Here is a 20,370-nt window from a genome sequence, read left to right as displayed (position 1 = left end):
GCTGGGCAAATATCTGGGAAAGGTTAGCTCCGGGCAGCAGGAACACAAATAAAAAGTCCTAAGGCGAAGATGTGCCTGCGTCTTTGAGAATATAAGGAGGTCAGTGTGGCTGGAGCAGAGTGAGCAATGCGGAGAGCGGTGGAAGATGAGATCCGAATGTCTGTGGGGTGCCAAAGTGGATGTGGCCTTTTTTTCAAGCATTGTAAGGACTTTGGCTTTGAGCCATGTTAACATTCAAGCACAGAAGTTATGGTTTGAACTAAGTTTACAGTCTCTCAGGTGGGCAATAGTAGAAGCAGAGAGGCCAATTAGGAGGTTGTATCATGCGGGTCCCATGAAGGAAACAGAAACCATTCTGGGCATTTCAAATAGAAAGGGACTCAAGAAACAAAATTAGAGGCTTGCAGATTGGAAGGGTTGGAAGAGAAGTAGTCGGGCTTCATTGTGGGCATTGCCCTTCAAGGTCACACCACTGTAGCTCAGACTCAGTTATCAGTAAGCTAGTTCTGCGCATGCAATTATTGCCACACCTATAACTGACCCTCACACCGATGAAACTGGTAGAGACACCCTGGAAGGAACAAACAGCCCAGAATCTGATCACCAAAATAGTCGTGTCTGTCTGCCTTTACTTGCCAGCGGCCACTTCAGGCCCCGCTTCACTTACCACCTTGTACTGGATGGTAATACAAAATGTGTTTTGTGTGTGATTATTATTAGGAACTAATTAACAGACCCAAATTACAATGAAGTCTAGGAAGTGTCGTTTTTAATTCTCCAATCTTGCCACGTGTGAGGAGAGCAATAAGAGAAAGTGAGAATAAACAATCTCATTATCTATCACAGAGGGGACTGTAATGATACAAGTGAGACACAGAGGGTCTTAGACCAAGGTGGTAGCAGTGCAATGGTGAGAAGTGGTTGGATTGGGTTCAGTCTATAGTTTGAAGTTAAATAACAGCTTTACTCATGGATTGGGGTGTGAGAGAAAGAGAGGAGTCAAGAATAACTCCAAGCTTCTTAGTCTGAGCCACTAGGAGAGTGAAGTTTCAGTGTTGTCAGGAGACAGCATGTTTCAGTTACAGCATGGAGGTGGAAAGAACTTTTAGAAAGAGGCTGAGGATATGGGGCAATTTACTAACTGTCAGCCATGTGTTCCAGGGGGAAGAGTAGAAGTGTTTCAGGAGGTAGGAAAGTGTGAGGTATGGGGTTAAAAAGGGGACAGGTAGAGTCTTCGGTGGATTGGGGTCTGAGGACATGGGATATCTGGCGATCTGGGCTTCATAAACAGGGGCTAAGGGCAAAAACAGATTGTTCGTTATGAGCCCCAGGCAGACAGTGGCAGTGAGGCTGTGAATACTGGTGTGAGGGAGAGTTCTATCAAAAGCACAATCTGGAGACTCCCCATAGACCCTTGCTGGTGGGGGCCCATGAACTCATATTTATAACCAATACCCAAGAAGACTCTTGTGCGTATAATGCCACCTGGTTCCTAGGTGCAACCTGCTGTTTTAAATAAGAAACTGTGTTTGCCTTGTGATCCTGGGAAATAGGAGTAGCAATAAGTACATAAAGTGCTGCTGTGAATTCTCCACCTGCTTCTATAAGCCACATTGGTGAATCCACAGCAGCTAGCAAGGTTATACCACAAGCCAGGCCAAACTCCTACAAACATCTTTGCTCAAGAAGATCACAACTTGGCCAGGCGCGATGGCTCATGTCTGTAATCCCAGCATTGGGGGAGGCTGAGGTGGGCGGATTGCCTGAGGTCAGGAGTTCGAGACAAGACTGACCAACATGGAGAAATCCCATCTCTACTAAAAATATGGTTAGCTTGGCATGCTGGTGCATGCCTGTAATCTCAGCTACTCGGGAGACTGAGCAGGAGAATCACTTGAACCCGGGAGGCGGAGGTTCGGTGAGCCGAGATTGCACCACTGCACTCCAGCCTGGGCAACAAGAGCAAAAAAAAATTTTTTTGTGATATTCTCAAAAAAAGAATATCACAACTCTACTTCATAGAACAGCCTCCAACTGCTAAACTATGGCTATTATTTACCTTTGTCACCTCGATTTCCTTTTATTTTTAAGCTTCCAGCACATAACTTCTAAAAACTTTCTGGCTTTCCAATCAACTAAAGTGTTTCCCCTGAAAATTATTGAAGACTTCTCAGAATCCTGATGTTGGACAATAGGAGTGGAAACTACTAGACAGGCTAAAGAGTTTGGGTAGAGCCAAAGTGGTCAAGACGCCTGATGCCCAGGAGAATGGATGAAGCCTAAACCCAGGCCCTGGTCTTTTCAGATCAGGCTGTGTTATTTTCAGCCAGTGTTTAATTCCAGTCATCATTTGTTGACTGAGCTGTGGAGATACAGTCTTTCAACCACAAGAAGAGACTCTGAAGCCCCGTTGCTCATTGCCACCTGAGATGGATGTCTTAGGGAGGCCCGAGACTAAGCATGCTGCTGATCTCTTCTACAAGTTGATGTCTGTCAGGTGTGCATGTGATGACTTAAAAGAGAAGAAACCTGGAGAAGTGCTGTCAAATTGTGGAAAGAAAGAAGCAGAGGAGAAAAAAGAGATGTTTGATGGCGCTCACGAGGACAAGATGGAAAGTGAAAATGGAAGGGCTATAGATATTTGGAGACAGAAGAAGAATGAACACCAAATGAAAGAGTCCTCACATACTCTGGAAGCTTGTGCCTTCTTGAATTGACTAAAAATTGTACTAAATATTGCATGGTCTGGCAATAATAGCATATGTCACAATATTGCTTACAATGTTACGTAAGTTGCAGCCTTAAAGGATGCATTAAAACCTTTCTGACCCGGGTATTAAATAAATAATGTAAATATAAGAACAAGAGGTACAGAATCTCATGCAGATTCAAAGCTAAGATAAAATGTTGCTTAAATAGCAGAGATTTAATAAGGTCTAGTGGCCAATCTTACAGGTGAAATAATAGGTTATTGTTTCAATTTACATTTCAATGGCAATTTCCATAAAATGAGCATTTAAAAATGCTTTCCTCATGTTAAATTGGCTACTTCATTTGTTTTTCCAATTTTTTTAAAAAAATTTATTTGTAGATAATTCTTTACATGTTGTACATCTTGGAAAGATTCTTTCCCAATCTACTACTGCTTTGCAAGCTTGTTTGTGGTGTCTTCTGCCACTCAGAAGTTTAAATGTTTGATTCTGACTTAATTTACTTGCTGTGTAAAAGGAAAATTTTTGACTTAAAAAAGCACTTGTCTAGGAGATATAAAAACTGCATGTTTTATCTCATCACAGCTGGGTTTTCCCTGCTGAAGTTGATAAACAATCATGAACTTTTAATGACTCTTGCATACCAGATGGTAAACAAGGATTTTTTCCTGACCAAAAAACAACAGGATTTCTTTTAGCCAATTAAATGCAGACCTAGGAACTTAATCTATCCTATCTGGAATGGCATTGTTTTACTGCTTAAATACAACTCCTACTAATACTTAAGAACCCCTGAGCTTTCCCTGGTGAGTTCCTTCCCTTGTTTCTTACCTCTATTCTATTCTTTGACAGTCAATCGTATAACCTCCCAGTACCTCAATTGTAAAACTGGAAAATAACAGAATTTACCTCATTGGGTCATGATCAGGATTAGATAAGTAAATATATAAAGTGCTTAAACCAATGAGTGCCTCATATACAGCAATCACCCAATACATTTTAAATATTTGTGTTATTATCATATATCAAATTATTTTTATTTGTTTGTGTTTTTTGGTCTTATTTAAGAAAGACTTCCCCAATCAATAGGACATATTACAAATCTTCCTCCTCTCTTCATGACCTTCGAGGCCTCTGGAAAGCCTCTTTTGAAGTTGAGTGTAGCCATGTGGCTTTCTTGAATCAGTGAAATGTGAGCAAAAGTGATGGTGTAGCTTCTAGGCAGAAGTGGTGACATCCAGGAGTCCATCAGGCCACCCAGTCCCTGCACTCCCTTTTCCTGCCTTGGTAATTGTTAAAGGATGTTCTGTGAAGTTGTTCCTGAATTAGGCATGGACAAGAAATACATTTTTTTTTTTTTGGTTAAAAAATATCTTCCGTTCCTGATGTTAAAAAATGTTATTCTACATTTTTAATAATAGTTTTAGAGGTTTATTTTCTACATTTGGTTCTTTAATTTCTTTGGAATTACTAAAGAAATGGCATGTTTAATTTAAAGATCTAATTGGCAGCTGGGCACAGTGGCTGACATCTGTAATCCCAGCTCTTTGGGAGGCTAAGGTGGGCAGATCATTTGAGGTCAGGAGTTCAAAACCAGCCTGGCCAACATGGTGAAACCCCATTTCAACTAAAAATAGAAAAACTAGCCAGACATGGTGGTGTGCACCTGTAATCCCAGCTACTTGGGAGGCTGAGGCAGGAGAATCACTTGAACCTGGGATGCGGAGGTTGCAATCAGCCAAGATTGTGCCACTGCATTCCAGTCTGGGTGACAGAGCGAGACTCCATCTCAAAAAAAAAGAAAGAAAGATAGATAGATCCAATTGGCTTTTATTAGCAATTGTAGAAATGGGCAATGTCTCCTTCTAGACAATAGAATGGGTATTCTGATGAGCTGAGCAGAGGGAGTTGGCTTGATGGTGAGAAAAGGGCTGAAAAAAGCAGAAATAAAGAACAAAAAGTGGACTGGTCATTTCAAAGTTTCTTTTCTTACAGGGTTAAAACAGAAATGACTTCCTCATCATACTGGCTCAGGTAAACTGGGCCCCTTCTGATTGGTTTCTGTGAATCTTCTGGGTTGCTTTGGAAACTGACGCATTTCAAAGTTCACTTTGATTATGTGGCAGAGTTCATTATGGTTTGCAGTGGTCTGTTGGGATCTAGTGAAGAAGCTTCAGCCAAAACAATGGCCTCCCATGAATTTTATTTAACAGGTGCAAAGTAGGGATCCAATTCAATTTCTTTTTCTTTTTTCATATGAACAGACAGGGGTCCCAACACGTTCAGTGACTCATTCCTTCCCCTGCCCGTGGTTATATGGGTCTTTTTCTTGACTCTATTCTCTCCAACGGTCTTTTTGTTTTTTATTGTACCATTCTACTATTTGGTGCTACTTACCATTTCTTTGTAATTTGTCTCAATAGCTGCTAGGCCAAGGGCAGCCTAGTCTTCAGGCATGGAGAGTGGAGGATAAGGAGTGAGTGAAGTTCTGTGCATCTTAACCAAACCCACCCTCGGCAAGTAGAGCACTTAGCCTACCCTGCTCTATCCAGACATTAGAACGTGCCTGTTCGTTTCCTCACAGATAATCAGAGCAGGCAAGAGGCAAGGAATAGATTTGGGAACTGTTATTAAAATTAATTGACAGGGCTTGGTAGCTGCTTGGATATTTGGTGGGGTAGTAAAGGAAGAGGGGTTTATCTAGGACAGCCCTTGTATTTCTGGCTCAATCAATCAGTCTTCCAAGGACATCTATAAGAAAGGTACAACATGAACCTTCTCAACTGTGAAAATGCCACCTTCAAATCTAATGCTTTAAGACAGTTTCTTGGTCAAATAAAACAACCTATAAACATGTCTAGCCACAGAAAAGCAAGGTGTGATTATAAATGATTTATTTCTTAGATTATAACATTCATCACAATTAAATTGCCTTTTTAAGACTGTTACTGCTGACAGTGCATGGAAATACTGCTTTTTAATCATAGTGCAGTATCAAGAGACCAGGGTGTTATCTCAGGTAGTGAATTTTAAGAGTGCTCACTTTTGCAGTCAGACTCAGTAGTTTCTCATTTGTCTGTGGGCGCCATGAGCACTAATGCAGACCACGAAAACAATCCCACTCTTTCTAATGCTGCCAGTGCCAGAGAGACAGTCAGGCCCCTGCCTCTTTGCCTCTCTCCCACACCCCTGCTCCATAAACTTCACGGAGAGCCAGGCACCAGGTAGCGCAGTCACAGCTCAACCAGGAGAAGCAGCAGAAGAGATCAGGCAGCTGCAGAAGGAACATGGGGCCTGCTCTCATTCCTGCAGATAGGAAAGAGAGAAGGAAAGGATTCTGCGTGGGGTTTCACAAGACATGGGCCTTCCAAACTTTTAGCATTTCATCTTAAGGTTAAAAAAAAAAGAGGGAGCCAGACAGGGTGGCTCACGCATGTAATCCTGGCACTTTGGGAGGCCAAGGGGGAGGATTGCTTCAGTCCAGGAGTTTACACCAGCATGGGCAACGTGGTGAGACCTTGTCTCTACAAAAAATTTAAAACTTAGCCAGGTATGGTAATGCCCACCTGTGGTCCCAGCTACTCAAGAGGCTGAGGTGGGAGGATCACTTTAGCCCAGGGGTTCAAGATTGCAGTGAACTATGATCACGCCACTGCACTCCAGCTTTGGCAACAGAGCAAGATGCTGTCCCAAAAAACAAAACAAACCCAAGATGGTGGGCTCTGGGGTGTTTTAGACCTAGTTAGACCTCTTGCCTTTTCAGGATCTGTGAAGTACTCAGAAATACAGGGGAGAGAGAGGCTGTGAGGACACTTCCTCTTGGTTCTTCAGTTTAAGGTCACCTCAAGTTGACTGAGCTCTCAGGCCTGGTGAGTCCTTCATCTTTCCATGGCCACTTTCCAGGCCTGGGCTCCCAGCCTACTGGTGCCTCAGTGAGAAAGGCCTTCCCTCTCTGGGCCTGCAGCTCCCCCAGCCATTGTGGCCTCCATGCTTGTCTTTCTCACCCAAGGAGATGTTTCTGAATCTGTATTTCCCGGATGTCAATCTTTTGCAGTCACATATGTACTCCTGTCTCCACAGCTGATGTTAACTGGAATTGGTGGGATCTGGCTTCCTCCCCTGGGGTTCTCAGTCTGCCTGACTCTGAACACCAACCATTTGACTCCAGATGGGGAGCTGCATCTTCCCCCTGCTGGACTGTCTACCTGGCTATCCTATTTTCATTAGACTTGATCTGAATTCAAAATCTGTCTGTAAAAGTTCAGACTTCCCCTGTAATTACTCTCTGTGGTCCTATTTCTACCCTAAAGTTTTCTTATGTTTCTAGCATGCCTTCAGAGCATAAGACTAGTTTGGTCTCAATTTGATGGGCACTCAATCCCTCTGCAGCTCAGATTCACTTATGGATGGATTCCTGGCATCTCAACAAAGCTTAACTCACTTCACCAGCATGTACTGGAGCCCCCATTCCAGCCAGACATTATGGCAGGTGCTAAGTGCAGATGGAAGGGGAGGCCAAGTCTCCAGACGGTAAACAAATGATTATCATGTAAATGGTGAGTGTGTGGCTGAGATGTGCACAGGGAAAAAAGAAAAGTAGTATTTGCTGAGCAATGTCTGTGTGCCAGGAAATCAGTTACAAATGTCTCTTTTAATACAGCAACACTACTGAAGTATTTGTTATTCATACCCACATCTTTCAAATGAAAAAATGGAGACACAGATTGATCAGGTAACTGGCTTAGAGTCACAGAGCTGGTTCAGATTACCACCAAGGTGGTCTGACTCCAAACATGGTACAATGTTTACTTTTGCCTGAAAGTATCAAGAAAGACTTACCATTGGAAGTGATATCTGAGGCAGGTCTTGAGAGATAATTACGGTACTAAAATTGATGGTGTTTTAGATGGAATGAAATAGGATATACAGTCAAAGGAGGAACCAGACTTCAGGCCACAAGGAATGATGGGTGCAAAGGCACAAAGACCTGAAATCCAGGCCTCGGTGGGAAAGGGTGGGTAAAATGCTCATGCTGGCACTTCTCACCATCAGGGTCTGGGAGGAGTACTAGTCTCTCCTGACGCCCTCCATTATCATTGCCGACTATGACTGCTCTGCCTCACTGAGGTCCCTGTCCTGTGGTTGTACTGCCTCTAACCTTCCTCAGCCCAGGGACCCTACCTGTGTATCTGGTCTATTGTGTGGCCCATTTGTGCAAAACCTTTCAGTTCTTTGATCTCACTCCAACACCATCCATCTCTCTTTTGTCTAGCCAACCATTTCTATAGAAATGTCCTCCCACCTGCCCAGAACCTGTAAACTAGCCACACTGGAAATCTCAAGGTCCACCAATCTGTTTTCTGACCACCCGCCTCGGTCTGCCCAGCTTTCACTCTCTCCCTCCTAGAGCACCTTATAGAGGGCACCGGTCCCCAGACTTGCCTCTATCACCGTGGCCACCTGCTCAGTTCAGGCACCCTCATCTCTTGCCCCGATTCCTGCAGCAGCCGCAGCATTCTGCCTGGAATCAGGTCTTCTCACTCTCCTGGCCCTCTTATGTGTCTCCCAACATAGGAGAACCTTCCATAACTCATTCTGCCTGATGCCCAGCAGATCTTTTTGACCTTTCTGCATAGCAGAGAGGTTGAGAGCTTCACTGAGCTAGATGCTGTCCTGTTCATACAGAAGTGCAGGGAAGGGAAGAGTGTGGTCCCTTCAAATCCTTATAATGATATGGAAGGAGAGAAGGGAAGTGCTGGGTAGAGGTGGGTGTGGTCCGTGGCTAGGGCTCCACCCCACAGACCCAGGTAAGGACAAGCACTCCTGTCTTCTCATCCAAACGTTGCATTTCCCAAGAACCCCCTGGCCTGCCACATCCCCCAGCCTGTGCCTGTAAAACCAACTCCCGGCTGGGCATGGTGGCTCACACCTGTAATCCCAGCACTTTGGAAGGCCAAGGTAGGCGGATCACAAGGTCAGGAGTTTGAGACCAGCCTGACTAACATGGTGAAACCCCATCTCTACTAAAAATACAAAAATTAGCTGGACATGGTGACACGTGCCTGTAGTCCCAGCTACTTGGGAGGCTGAGGCAGGAGAATCACTTGAACCTGGGAGGCAGAGGTTGCAGTGAGCTAAGGTCTTACCACTGCACTCCAGCCTTGGGCGACAGAGGGAGATTCCATCTCAGAAAAAAAAAAGAAAACAAAAAACCAGCCCCTGCCCTCCAGGCCCTAGCAGGCAGACACACAAGCAGCTGGATGTCATGAGGAACACACGGGTGGAAGAAGACGCAGAGGCAGCTGGACGTCGAGAGCGGCACGTCAGTCGAGGGACACACGGGCAGCTGGACGTTGAGAGGAAGGCACTGACAGGCACCGGCACGCTGGCACCAACAGGCAGAATGACGTGGAGTTTGGCCATGGCAGTTGGAGGGGAGCCCAGGCCGCCCAGCAGCCCTACTCCAAAGGAAAACCATCTTCCTTCTGGCTCCCCCATCTGCTGAGAGTTACTTCCACTGAATGAAACCTTGCACTCATTCTCTAAGCCCAGGTGTGATTCAATTCTTCCGGTACACCAAGGCAAGAACCCAATACAAAAGCCCGCTGTCCTTGTGACAAGGTAGAGGGTCTAAGTGAACTGGTTAACTGGTTAGCTGCCTATGGACAACTAAACTAAAAGAGCACCCTGTAACACATGCCCACTGGGGCTTCAGGAACTGTAAACATTCACCCCTAGACACTGCTGTGGGGTCAGAGCCCTACAGCCTGCCTGTCTGTATGCTCCCCTAGAGGTTTGACCAGCGGGGCATGGAAGAAACGAGCCATTCCCCCTGTCACATGCCCTGCGGGGGGCACAACGGAACCTTTCCTGTTTGTGTCTCTGTGCCTGGGATTTTTAGTTGAACCATCATAGAAACAATTGAAGTTACTCCTCTTTTTTTTTTTTTTTTTTTTTTTTTTTGAGATGCAGTCTCGCTCTGTTGCCAGGCTGGAGTACAGTGGCCCCATCTCGGCTCACTGCAATCTCCGCCTCAGCTTCAAGCGATTCTCCTGCCTCAGCCTCCTGAGTAGCTGGGATTACAGGCATGCGCCACCACAGCCAGCTGATTTTTGTATTTTTAGTAGCGATGGGGTTTCACCGTATTGGCCTTGATCTCCTGACCTTGTGATTTGCCCACCTCGGTCTCCCAAAGTGCTGGGATAACAGGCGTGAGCCACCATGCCTGGCCATTACTCCTCATTTTTTTTAAGGACTTTCGAGCAAAATTTTATTGTGTTTTTTTATTTGTTTGTTTGTTAAACAGTAACTTTCTGATACACTTCATATCCTGGAATTAGCACTTCTTCTTCATGAGGATAGAAAGAGAAGTTTTTTATTTTAACACCCAGACAGGTTGTGATGACAAATAGTGTCCCCTCTTCACTAAGAAATAGTGGTGACACAGATAAACATTTTGAGATGAAGATGATGTAAATTGCCCAAATCATACATTTCCTTCTCCACTGTAATCAGATTTGGTTTTAGAGCCTCTGTGAACTCTGATACAATTCCCTGTAGTGAGAAGCTGAAGAGCACTTGTCAAACAACAATAGAAGGCTTTAAACTGAATGTTGTGTGAATTTTGGCAGAATTCTCTCAGAGCTTTGTTAAAATCCTTTGCAATGTCCCTAGTATAGGTCACTAGGACTGTTTCATGGAAATAATTGAGTTTTCTTAGAATAGCTTATTTTGTTTTTGAATTGCTTCTACATCTCTGCCTTTTCCCGTTCAATTTTTAAATTTGTATTCACTCTCAGTTCTTTTAACAGCTGGGGCACCCTTTTCTCCATTTCTTCAACACAGCCCACATACTGGTCATCAAACACATTGTCAGCCATGTCCAGCTTGGCTGGCTGTTCCCAAACGGTAACCTGTTAAGAAGGAATAGAGGCCAGGTGTGGTGGCTCATACCTGTAATCCCAGCACTTTGGGAGGTCGAGGAGGGTGGATCACCTGAAGTCAGGAGTTTGAGACCAGCCCGGCCAACATAGTGAAACCCCATCTCTACTGAAAATGCAAAAAATTTAGCCCGGCATGGTGGCATGCTCCTGTAATCCCAGCTACTATGGAGGCTGAGACAGGAGAATCACTTGAACCGGGGAGGCAGAGGTTGCAGTGAGCCGAAATTGCACCACTGCACTCCAGCCTGGGAGACAGAGTGAGACCCCATCTTAAAAAAAAAAAACAAAAAACAAGGAGTTGACTCCCTTGACCTGTTTGCTGGGAAAGTCTGTTGCGTGCTGCACAGAGCCCACAGCATGGGCTTTAGCTCAACATGAAATTTCACAGGTTCCCATCACAGGCCTCATGTATGGCACATTTATGAACACCACCTTATGACACTATTAGTAGTAGAAAGAGAAAAGCTAAGCTTTGTGACTGTTTTGTTTATTGGTGGAACTCTTTTTCTCTTTTGGAGACAGAGTCTTGCTTTGTTCCCCAGGTTGGAGTGCAGTGGCGCGATCTCGGCTTACTGCAACCTCTGCCTCCTGAATTCAAGCAATTCTCCTGCCTCAACTCTCCTGCCTCCTGAGTAGCTGGGATTACAGGTGTGTGCCACCATGCCCAGCTAATTTTGTATTTTTATAAACTCCTAACCTCAAGTGATCCGCCTGCCTTGGCCTCCCAAAGTGCTGGGATTATAGGCGTGAGCCACCGTGCTTGGCCTACTGGTACAATTTAAAAAACATCTAGGCCAGGCATAGTGGCTCAGGCCCTTAATCCCAGTGCTTTGGGAGGCCAAGGCAGGTCACGAGGTCAAGAGATCGAGACCTTCCTGGCCAACATGGTGAAAACCCATTTCTACTAAAAATACAAAAATTAACTGGGCCTAGTGGCACATGCCTGTGGTCCCAGCTACTCGGGAGGCTGAGGCGGGAGAATCACTTGAACCTGGGAGACAGAGGTTGCAGCGAGCCAAGATCACACCACTGTACTCCAGCCTGGTGACAGAGCAAGACACCATCTCAAAAAAAAAAAAAAAAAAAAAGATTTATGCTCTCTAACTGGCTGTAGCCACAGACTCAACTCTGCAAGTTGTCTCCAAGATGTGAGCAAAGCAAGATCAGCAGGATTTAGGTAGGGAGTAGATGGCAGATATTACCTGTTGTGTTAGCCACCAAGTTAGCATGAAGAAATGAACTGTTATGGCTGGAAGATATGCCATCTTCAAGTTCAAAAATAACTGCAAATAAACATAAGACAATGTGAAGTGTGTTGATGCATCCGTTCTGTTTTAATGAATCCCTACTTCAAATCCAGAAGTCCAGGGTCCTAAGTACACAGCTTCCTGCACAGCTAACGAAGAGTCCTTGTAAAGAGCTCTGCCTGGGTCCTGCTCCAGGGGTGAGGTGACTGTGACATCTGGCCCCAGGTAGGGAGCTGGTATTAAAACAATCCATCTTGGTAATAGGCAGAGCCACGTGTCATGCAGACTGCCAGTGAGAGAAACAGACTACGTTTTGGCACATGCTTCCTAACCCCTAATATTTTACTTTCCCTCAGAGAAATATTGCAAGTCCTTTCAAAACAATTATTCTCAAGTTGTATTAACATGAGGCTCAAACCTAAGTCGGTACTTCTGAGTATCTCTCAAAGTTGTCAGCTTTCACCGTGATTGACTTGCCTGATTAATTACTTTACATAATGAAAATGTATTATTTTTAACTTCTTTTTGAGGGACGGAGAGATAAACCACACTTGCAGCAAAGCAAGTCAAAGAATGAGGTGTGACGGTCACCCTGCCTTGAGTCAGTGTCTGCTCCCTTCATTCCTTTCTGCTCGCAGCTCTTAGCAAATCATGAACATTCTCCTCTACACTCTGAGCTCGTTGTGTTACTTTCCACAGCATTTTGGGTTCATCTTGACCCAGACCTTGAGAATGGTGGGGAGAGGCTGTGAACTGTGGTTAATTGTTCTGGGTAAGACCCTTTGCTGTGACCCCAGCTCCTCTTCCCTCCCTCTGTTCCACATTCCCTGAGACATTAGGGGACATACTCTAGAGACTTGGAAGTGCTATACTCCAGTGAAGATTGTCCCATCCTCTCTTCATTCCGGATAAGGAAAAGAATGATTAATGACCATAACAGTTGCTAACTATAACTATATAAATATAACTTTTTAAAATATAACTATTTTAAACAGTTGTTAACTATAAGCAACTGTTTAAAATAAGAGTTGATCTCAGAGTAATTTTGTTTGAATGCAATAACCACCTTTATAGGCATGAAAAAATTTACTCCAACATGATGTCAACATGGAATGAATAGATAGCTAGGTTGTATTCTTTGTAGAAAAAAAAATTCTGCTGAGAGGGAAGTGTTTACCTCGTCTATAAAAAGCAGAACATTTTGAGGCAGGATAAGTGAGGTTGGGAGGCCATCCTGACTCGTCTCCTTGCATGAAGCCCCAAGGTCTCCTTTTCCTTGCACCCTCCCATGTTAGCACCTAACTCTTTTCCAAGATAAGCAGTTCTACAGAGGGTTCCAAGTTCCTGATAACCACTAAGGCCTGGGAGAGACCCCTATTCATGCTGTAGTTTCCCCAATCTCCAGCCAATCAGCAGTGGAAGCACAAGAAGCTATTAGCTACAAATTCCCACCTTAGCGGGGATGTCTCTGGGGTCCCACATGTGCAACTAGGCTCAAGGTTTAGCTTCTAGCGACCTTTTTCTCATTTTAATAGTAAAAAATACACCCCCTAGGTAGAGATTTTTTACGCTAATAATGCATGTCATGCATGTTAGAGCATGTAGATGCTGAGCACATGGGCCATCTGCAGGTCTGCACTTGCATACTGGACCTCACCAGTATTTTATGAATATGTATATACAACTCCCACAAAAGGAATCCCTCCTAAGGCACTAGCTGCTGTCTCTAGCTTTGAGCAGCCTCCTTTGCCTCTCAGAGTGTACTCTCATTGTGCAGTAATCTTCTTTGCCTACTCTTACTATGGACTTGCTCTCAAATTCTTTGGTCTGGCGAAGTCAAGAACCTGAACCGGCCCACCGACAACAATTTGAGTGGTTGCAACTTTTCCAGTTCCCTACAGTGCAGAAAACCAGGGATGACAAAGAATCCTAGTCTAGCAGGAAGCATTGAGAATATACTGAAATTGATGTCTAATTGTGAACATTCTATGAATATAGTAGACAATTGCTATTTTACAGACAAAGAATTTCCTTATGACAAAAAGCACTTGGGGAGCTGTAATTGATAGGAATATATTGTATTGAATCAAAATTATGTTCCAAGATCCAAAAAATGATACTTTTTTTTTTTCAGATGAAATCTCACTTTGTTCCCCAGGCTAGAGTGCAGTGGCACAACCTCGGCTCACTGAAACCTTCTCCTGCTGGATTCAAGTGACTCTTCTGCCTCAGCCTCCCAAGTAGTTGGGATTACAGGTGTGTGCCGCCACAGCCAACTAATTTTTGTATTTTTAGTAGACACCAGGTTGGCTATTTTGGCCAGGCTGGTCTCGAACTCCTGACCTCAATTGATCCCCTGCCTTAGCCTTCCAAAGTGCTAGGATTACAGGCATGAGTCGCTGCACCTGGCCAAGAATAGTACCCTCGAAATGATTTTTTTTTAAATCAAATTTAATCCTGTCATAGAATAAGCCCTGATTCTAGGTCAAGCAAAAATATGGGGGCCAATACCAACTACATCCTGCTTTCTTTGATTAAATAATAATAATAATTATATGGATGTTATTCTTCTAAAAATTGTATTCTGAATTTGGGAGCCTTTGTATTAAATACTGTTAAACCTCAAAAATGATTAAAATGAAATTATAATTAAGAATTTAAAATTTCCTCTTAATTCTAAAATAAGTAATTTAATTTTTTCTCTGTAGTAATAAGTGCATTTTTTATAGAATGCAAGACTGGGAATTCTAAGCATGGCATATTTGGATTTTATGTGAAAATTTAGATTTCTTCACTAATATTGAACAACTAAAGCGCTATGCAAAAGTAATATAAACACGGCTGTTCAAATGAAATTTTTTGTGAATTGAAATGTGTTATAATGATAAAAACTAGTCTTTTTGTTTGAAAATTATATGACTCTATGAGAAAGTTTCCACTTGAAATCTCTGAACACCACCGATACAGATCTCAAACAACTACTTATTAATTTAATTGTTTCATCATCTTATACCTTGATTATATTTTTCTAACATTCTTAATTGGCTCTTAGAATTTTTAAATTGTTTAGCATTAGGGTAATGAAATTTTTGTATTTAGCTAACGTCTCTGTATATGGAGTAAATTCCAATCTTTGATCTTCAGGCAAAATTGTAAAAGCTTCTATTTAATATATACTTGTTTAAGAACTTTTATTTTTTAGAAGCAAGATCTTGCTCTGTCACCCAGGCTGGAATACAGTGACACAATCATGGCCCACTGCAGCCTCGAGCTCCTGGGCCCAAGTGATCCTTCCACCTCAGCCTCCTGGGTAGCTGGGACTACAAGCATACACCACCATGCCTAGCTAATTTTTTTAAATTTTTGTAGAGGCAGAGTCTCCCTATGTTGCTCAGGCTGGTTTTGAATTCCTGTGCTCAAGGGATCCTCCCGCCTCAGCTTCCCAAAGTACTGAGATTACAGGCATGAGCCACCATGCCCCGACTTCTTTAAGTATTTCTAAGACCTGAGCTATCCTCCTTAAATTGTTAAAATCCCCCTGGAAGAAGATTTTGAATGGCAGTGAGTTAAGACACCACTAATGAGAGAATACTTTGCTGTTACATCGTCTCCACTTTAAAATCGTTTAGCAGCTCCTTATCCTCTACTCACAGTGGTTCTCAAGCTTAGATGCGCATAAGAACTCAACTGGGGCCAGGTGCGGCACATGCTTGCAGTCCCAGCTCCTCAGGAGGCTGAGGCTGGAGGATCGCTTGAGCCTGGGAGTTCTGGGCTGTAGTGCACTATGCCGATCGCTATGCCACACTAAGTTCGGCATCAATATGGTGACCTCCTGGGAGCAGGGGACCCCAGTTTGCGAAATGGAGCAGGTCAAAACTCCTGTGCTGATCAGTAGTGGGATCGCACCTGTGAATAGCCACTGCACTCCAGCCTGGGCACATAGTGAGACCCGGTCTCTTAAAAATAAATAAATAAATAAAAATAAAAACTCAACTAGGAAACTTGTTACCAACAGAGATTCTTGTCCTTTTAGATGTTTTTCTTTTTCCAGATCTGACCCCACCTCTCTATATGGAATATTTCTTGCACAGAACTAGACTTTGCCTCTTGACATATAACCCCCGCTACCTCAGTCACCCCAACCCTCAGATGGTCTCCCAGCCCCATCCTTACACCAGTGTCTCCTCAGGGGACATGCCTAATTTCCTCACCTTCAGAGATCCTTCTTCCTCTCTTCAGAGGACCTAGTTCAGACTTGTCAATATCTGGTCTCCTACAGATCTTTGATTGTGTCCCTGTTCCTCTCTGACAATCGTGTCTGAGAACACAATGCTCTGGCCCTTTTATGTTTTCTTTGTCATGGAATTGATGTGTGTGTGTGTGTGTGTGTCTGTCTGTGTCTTGTGACTTGGAGGTAGGTCCTGAAAAAAGCAGAGATTGCTACAGATCCTTTCCCCATACATTTGGTTTTACCAATTATCTGAGCCATTTGAGGGGATTCGAATTTGAGGGACTTAGGGCAAAGGGAAGGATAGAGAGATGAGTTTTTTTTCTGTCAACGTTTATTTTAGATTCAGGGGGTCCATGTGCAGGTTTGTTACATGGGTAAATTGTATGTCACTGGGGTATGGTGTATAAATAATGATGTACCTGATAGGTAGTTTTTTGACCTTCATCCTCCTCCCACTCTTCCCCCTCAAGTAGGCTCCAGTGTCTATTATTCCCATCTTTGCGTCCATGTGTACTCAGTGCTTAGCTCCCACTTATAAGTGAGAACATGTGATATTTGATTTCCTGTTCCTGTGTTAATTCACTTAGGATAATTCCTCCAGCTCCATCCTTGTTGCTGCAGAAGATGTGATCTCATTCTTTTTTAATGGCTGTGTAATATTCCATGGTGTATATGTACTGCCTTTTTTTTTTTTTATCCATTCCATTGTTGATGGGCATCTATGTTAATTCTGTGTCTTTGCTATTGTGAATAGTGCTATGATAAACATGCGAGTGAATGTATGTTTGGTAAAACAATTTACATTCTTTGGGTATATAGCCAGTAATTAGATTGCTAGGTCAAATGGTAGTTCTAAGTTCTTTGAGAAATCTCCAAACTATATTCTCCAGTGACTGAGCTAATTTAAATTCCCACCAGAAGTGTATAAGTGTTCCCTTTTCTTCACACCTTGCCAACATTTTCTTTTTTTTGAGATGGAGTCTCGCTCTGTCTCCAGGCTGGAGTGCAGTGGCCCAATCTTGGCTCACTGCAACCTCCACCTCCCAAGTTCAAGCAATTCTTCTGCCTCAGCCTCCCGAGTAGCTGAGACTACAGGCACACGCAACCATACCCAGCTAATTTTTGTATTTTTAGTTGAGGCAGAGTTTCACCATTTTGGTCAGGATGGTCTTGATCTCCTGACCTCATGATCTGCCTACTTGTAATCCCAGCACATTGGGATTTTGAGTTTGAGGCCAGTCTGGCCAACATGGTAAAACCCCATCTCTACTAAAAATACAAAAATCATCTAGGTATGGTGGCAGACACCTGTGATCCCAGCTACTCAGGAAATGGAGGTTGCAGTGAGCCAAGATCTTGCCATTACACTCCAACCTGGACAAGAGTGAAACTGTCTCAAAAAGAAAGAAAGAGATAAAAAAGCCCAGACTACCCAAAGCAATTTACAAATTTAATGCTATTCCTATTAAAATACCAATGACATTCTTCACAGATTTAGGAAGAAATATTCTAAAATATACAAGGAACAAAAAAAGATCCTGAATAGCCAAAGCCATCCTAAGCAAAAGAACAAAGCTGAGGCCTCACATTACCCAACTTCAAACTATACTACAAGAAGTCTTGAAGATGAAAGGACGATGATATTGTCAATCAACATGAAGAAGCAAAGATCACTACACACCTACTAGAATTGCTAAACTCCAAAACACTGACAGCAGCAAATGCTGACAAGTTTGTGGCATAACAGGAACTCTCTTTCATTGCTTGTGGGAATTCAAAATGCTATACCCACTTTGGAAGACAGCTTGATGGTTTCTTCTAAAAGTAAATGTATTCTTTTTTTTTTTTTTTTTTAATTCTTCCAAAAACTTAAGCTTCATTGCATGGCAAATCAACATGTCACTTGGCTATCCAGCAAACTATTGTGATGGGGCAGTCTTTCCCACAAAGGTACCTGCATGTACAAAATGATTCACAAGAGTGAAGAGTTGGAATTAAATAATCAAGTTGAAATATTTTACTCAAGCTCCTGAAAACAATTTAATTGTTCAATTGATATAGAAATTTCTAGAAGTCAACGTATTCTAACCATATGATCCAGCAATTGTGCACCTTGGCATTTACCCAAAGTAATTGAACATTTACCTCTGGGGGGAAAAAAAAAACCTGCACATAGATATTTATGGTAGCTTTACTCATAATTGCCAAAACCTGGAAGCCACCAAGATGTCCTTCCATAGGTGAATAGAAAAGTTTCTATTCACCTTTGGGAGGTGGGGTTGGGCAGATCACCTGATGCCAAGAGTTTGAGACCAGCCTGGCCAACATAGTGAAACCTCATCTCTACTAAAGATACAAAAAATTAGCTGGACATGCTAGTGCACACCTGTAATCCCAGCTACGCAGGTGGCTGAGGCATGAGAATCGCTGGAATCTGGGAGGCAGAGGTTGCAGTGAGCCAAGATGGTGCCACTGCACTCCAACTCCAGCCTAGGCAACAGAGTGAGACTCTATCTAAAAAAAAACAAAAAACAAAAAAAGGGGGGCAACTGCATAAAACAATAAACATAAAGTATTGTTAGACTTATAACACATTAAAATGTAATCTACGTAACAATAATGGCACAAAGGAGGAAGGAAGGAATGAAGCTACATTTGAGCAAGGAGATGGCTCTAGTTGTACCTAAAATTCAAAGAGAAAAATGAAGCATACTGGAAATGGTAAACATGTAGCTTAATATAAAATCCTATATATTTTCTCCTCCTTCTAGCTTTTCTAAAAGGCATGATTGTATAAAGCAATAATAATAACGCTGTATTGTTGGATATTACAGGGAGACGATAAATATCAATTATGGCTTTGAGACCAGCTGCAGCAGCAGGAACTGTAGCTCTTCCCTAATCCTCTTGTACCGAATCTTTGCAGAGTTGACAGCTGCAAAGACCCTGTGATGAACTGGACTTAGCAGAGAGTATGAGAGGATCTGAAGCACTCTGTGTCCAGACCATGACTTCGGAAGTCATCTGTTTTCCCCACTGGAAGCTTTCAGAATATTGTCTTTATCCTTGGGTTTCTGAAATTTCACAATGCTATATCTAGATATGAGTCTTTTATCTTTGTCCTGGGAAATTGGTAGACCTTTTAATCTGGAAACTTGGTTTTTAACATCTAGGAAAATTTCTTGTCTTTATCCTTGGATAATTTCTTGTCTTTAGTTTTCTCTTTTAAAAAGTTCTCTTTGTTAGAGGTTGTACCTTCTGGATTGATCCTTTATTTCTATTTTCCTTCTCTCATATTTTCTAATTCTTTGTCTTTGTTCTACGTCCTAGGAGATTCATATGCATTTATCTCCTGCTCTTCTATTAAACTCATTAAAAACGTGGCAAATATTTGTAATGTCCAATAACTCATCTTGGCTTCTGATTTTTCTTTCCTCCTCCTCCCTGTCCCTCAACATATTATAGACTTATTTTTTAGAACACTTTTAGGTTCACAGAAAAATTGACAGGAAGGTGCTCAGATAGCCCATGCACCCCATGTCCTACACATGCATTGCCTCCTCCATTAATAACATCCCCCATCACTTCCTTTGTTTTATATAACATCTTATTCTTAGTTGATCTTGGTCATTCTCTTAAAATTTTTTTTTAAATTGATGTATAATCATTGTGCATATTTGGGGGAGTACATGTGATTTCGACAGATATATAGATATATAAAATGTATAATGATCAAATCAGGGTAATTAGCATATCCATCACCTCAAATATTTATCTTTGTGTTGTAAACATTACAGCTCTTCTAGCTATTTTAAAATATATAATAAGTTATTGTTAACTACAACTTCCCTACTGTGCTATCAAATACTGGAATTTGTTTCTTTAACTTTATTTTTGTACCCTGTAACAAACTTCTCTTCATCTGCCCTTTCCTCTTCCCTTCCCAGCCTCTTGTAATCACGAGTCTACTCTCTACCTCCATGAAACCCTCTTTTTGACCTCCCAGATATAAGTGAGAACATGTGATATTTGTTTTTTTTGTGCCTGGCTTATATCACTCAACATAATGATCTCCAGTTCCAACCATATTGCTGCAAATGACAAAATTGCATTCTTTTTTAAGGATGAATAATTTTCCGTTGTATATATGTACCACATTTTCTTTATCCATTCATCTGTTGATAGACACTTATGTTGATTCCAGAAATATCTGATCTTTGTCATCTGTTTATATTTAA

At 42.5% G+C, this 20,370-nt stretch overlaps 1 long non-coding RNA gene across 1 annotated transcript in view; it reads left to right on the top strand.

Moving 5' to 3' along the window:
• LOC116537033 overlaps nucleotides 1-19,861 on the top strand; it is a 29,449-nt gene extending 9,588 nt beyond the window's left edge. Inside the window, exon 3 of the long non-coding RNA XR_004262924.1 lies at nucleotides 19,059-19,861. This is a non-coding gene — a long non-coding RNA (uncharacterized LOC116537033). The remainder of the gene's footprint in view (nucleotides 1-19,058) is intronic.
• Nucleotides 19,862-20,370: the final 509 nt, after the last annotated feature.

The sequence above is a fragment of the Sapajus apella genome, unplaced genomic scaffold (assembly GCF_009761245.1).
Source record: "Sapajus apella isolate SASKATOON/1434 unplaced genomic scaffold, GSC_monkey_1.0 scaffold106, whole genome shotgun sequence".
NCBI classification, from domain to species: Eukaryota; Metazoa; Chordata; class Mammalia; order Primates; family Cebidae; genus Sapajus; species Sapajus apella.
This window is presented reverse-complemented; position numbering and strand designations above follow the sequence as displayed.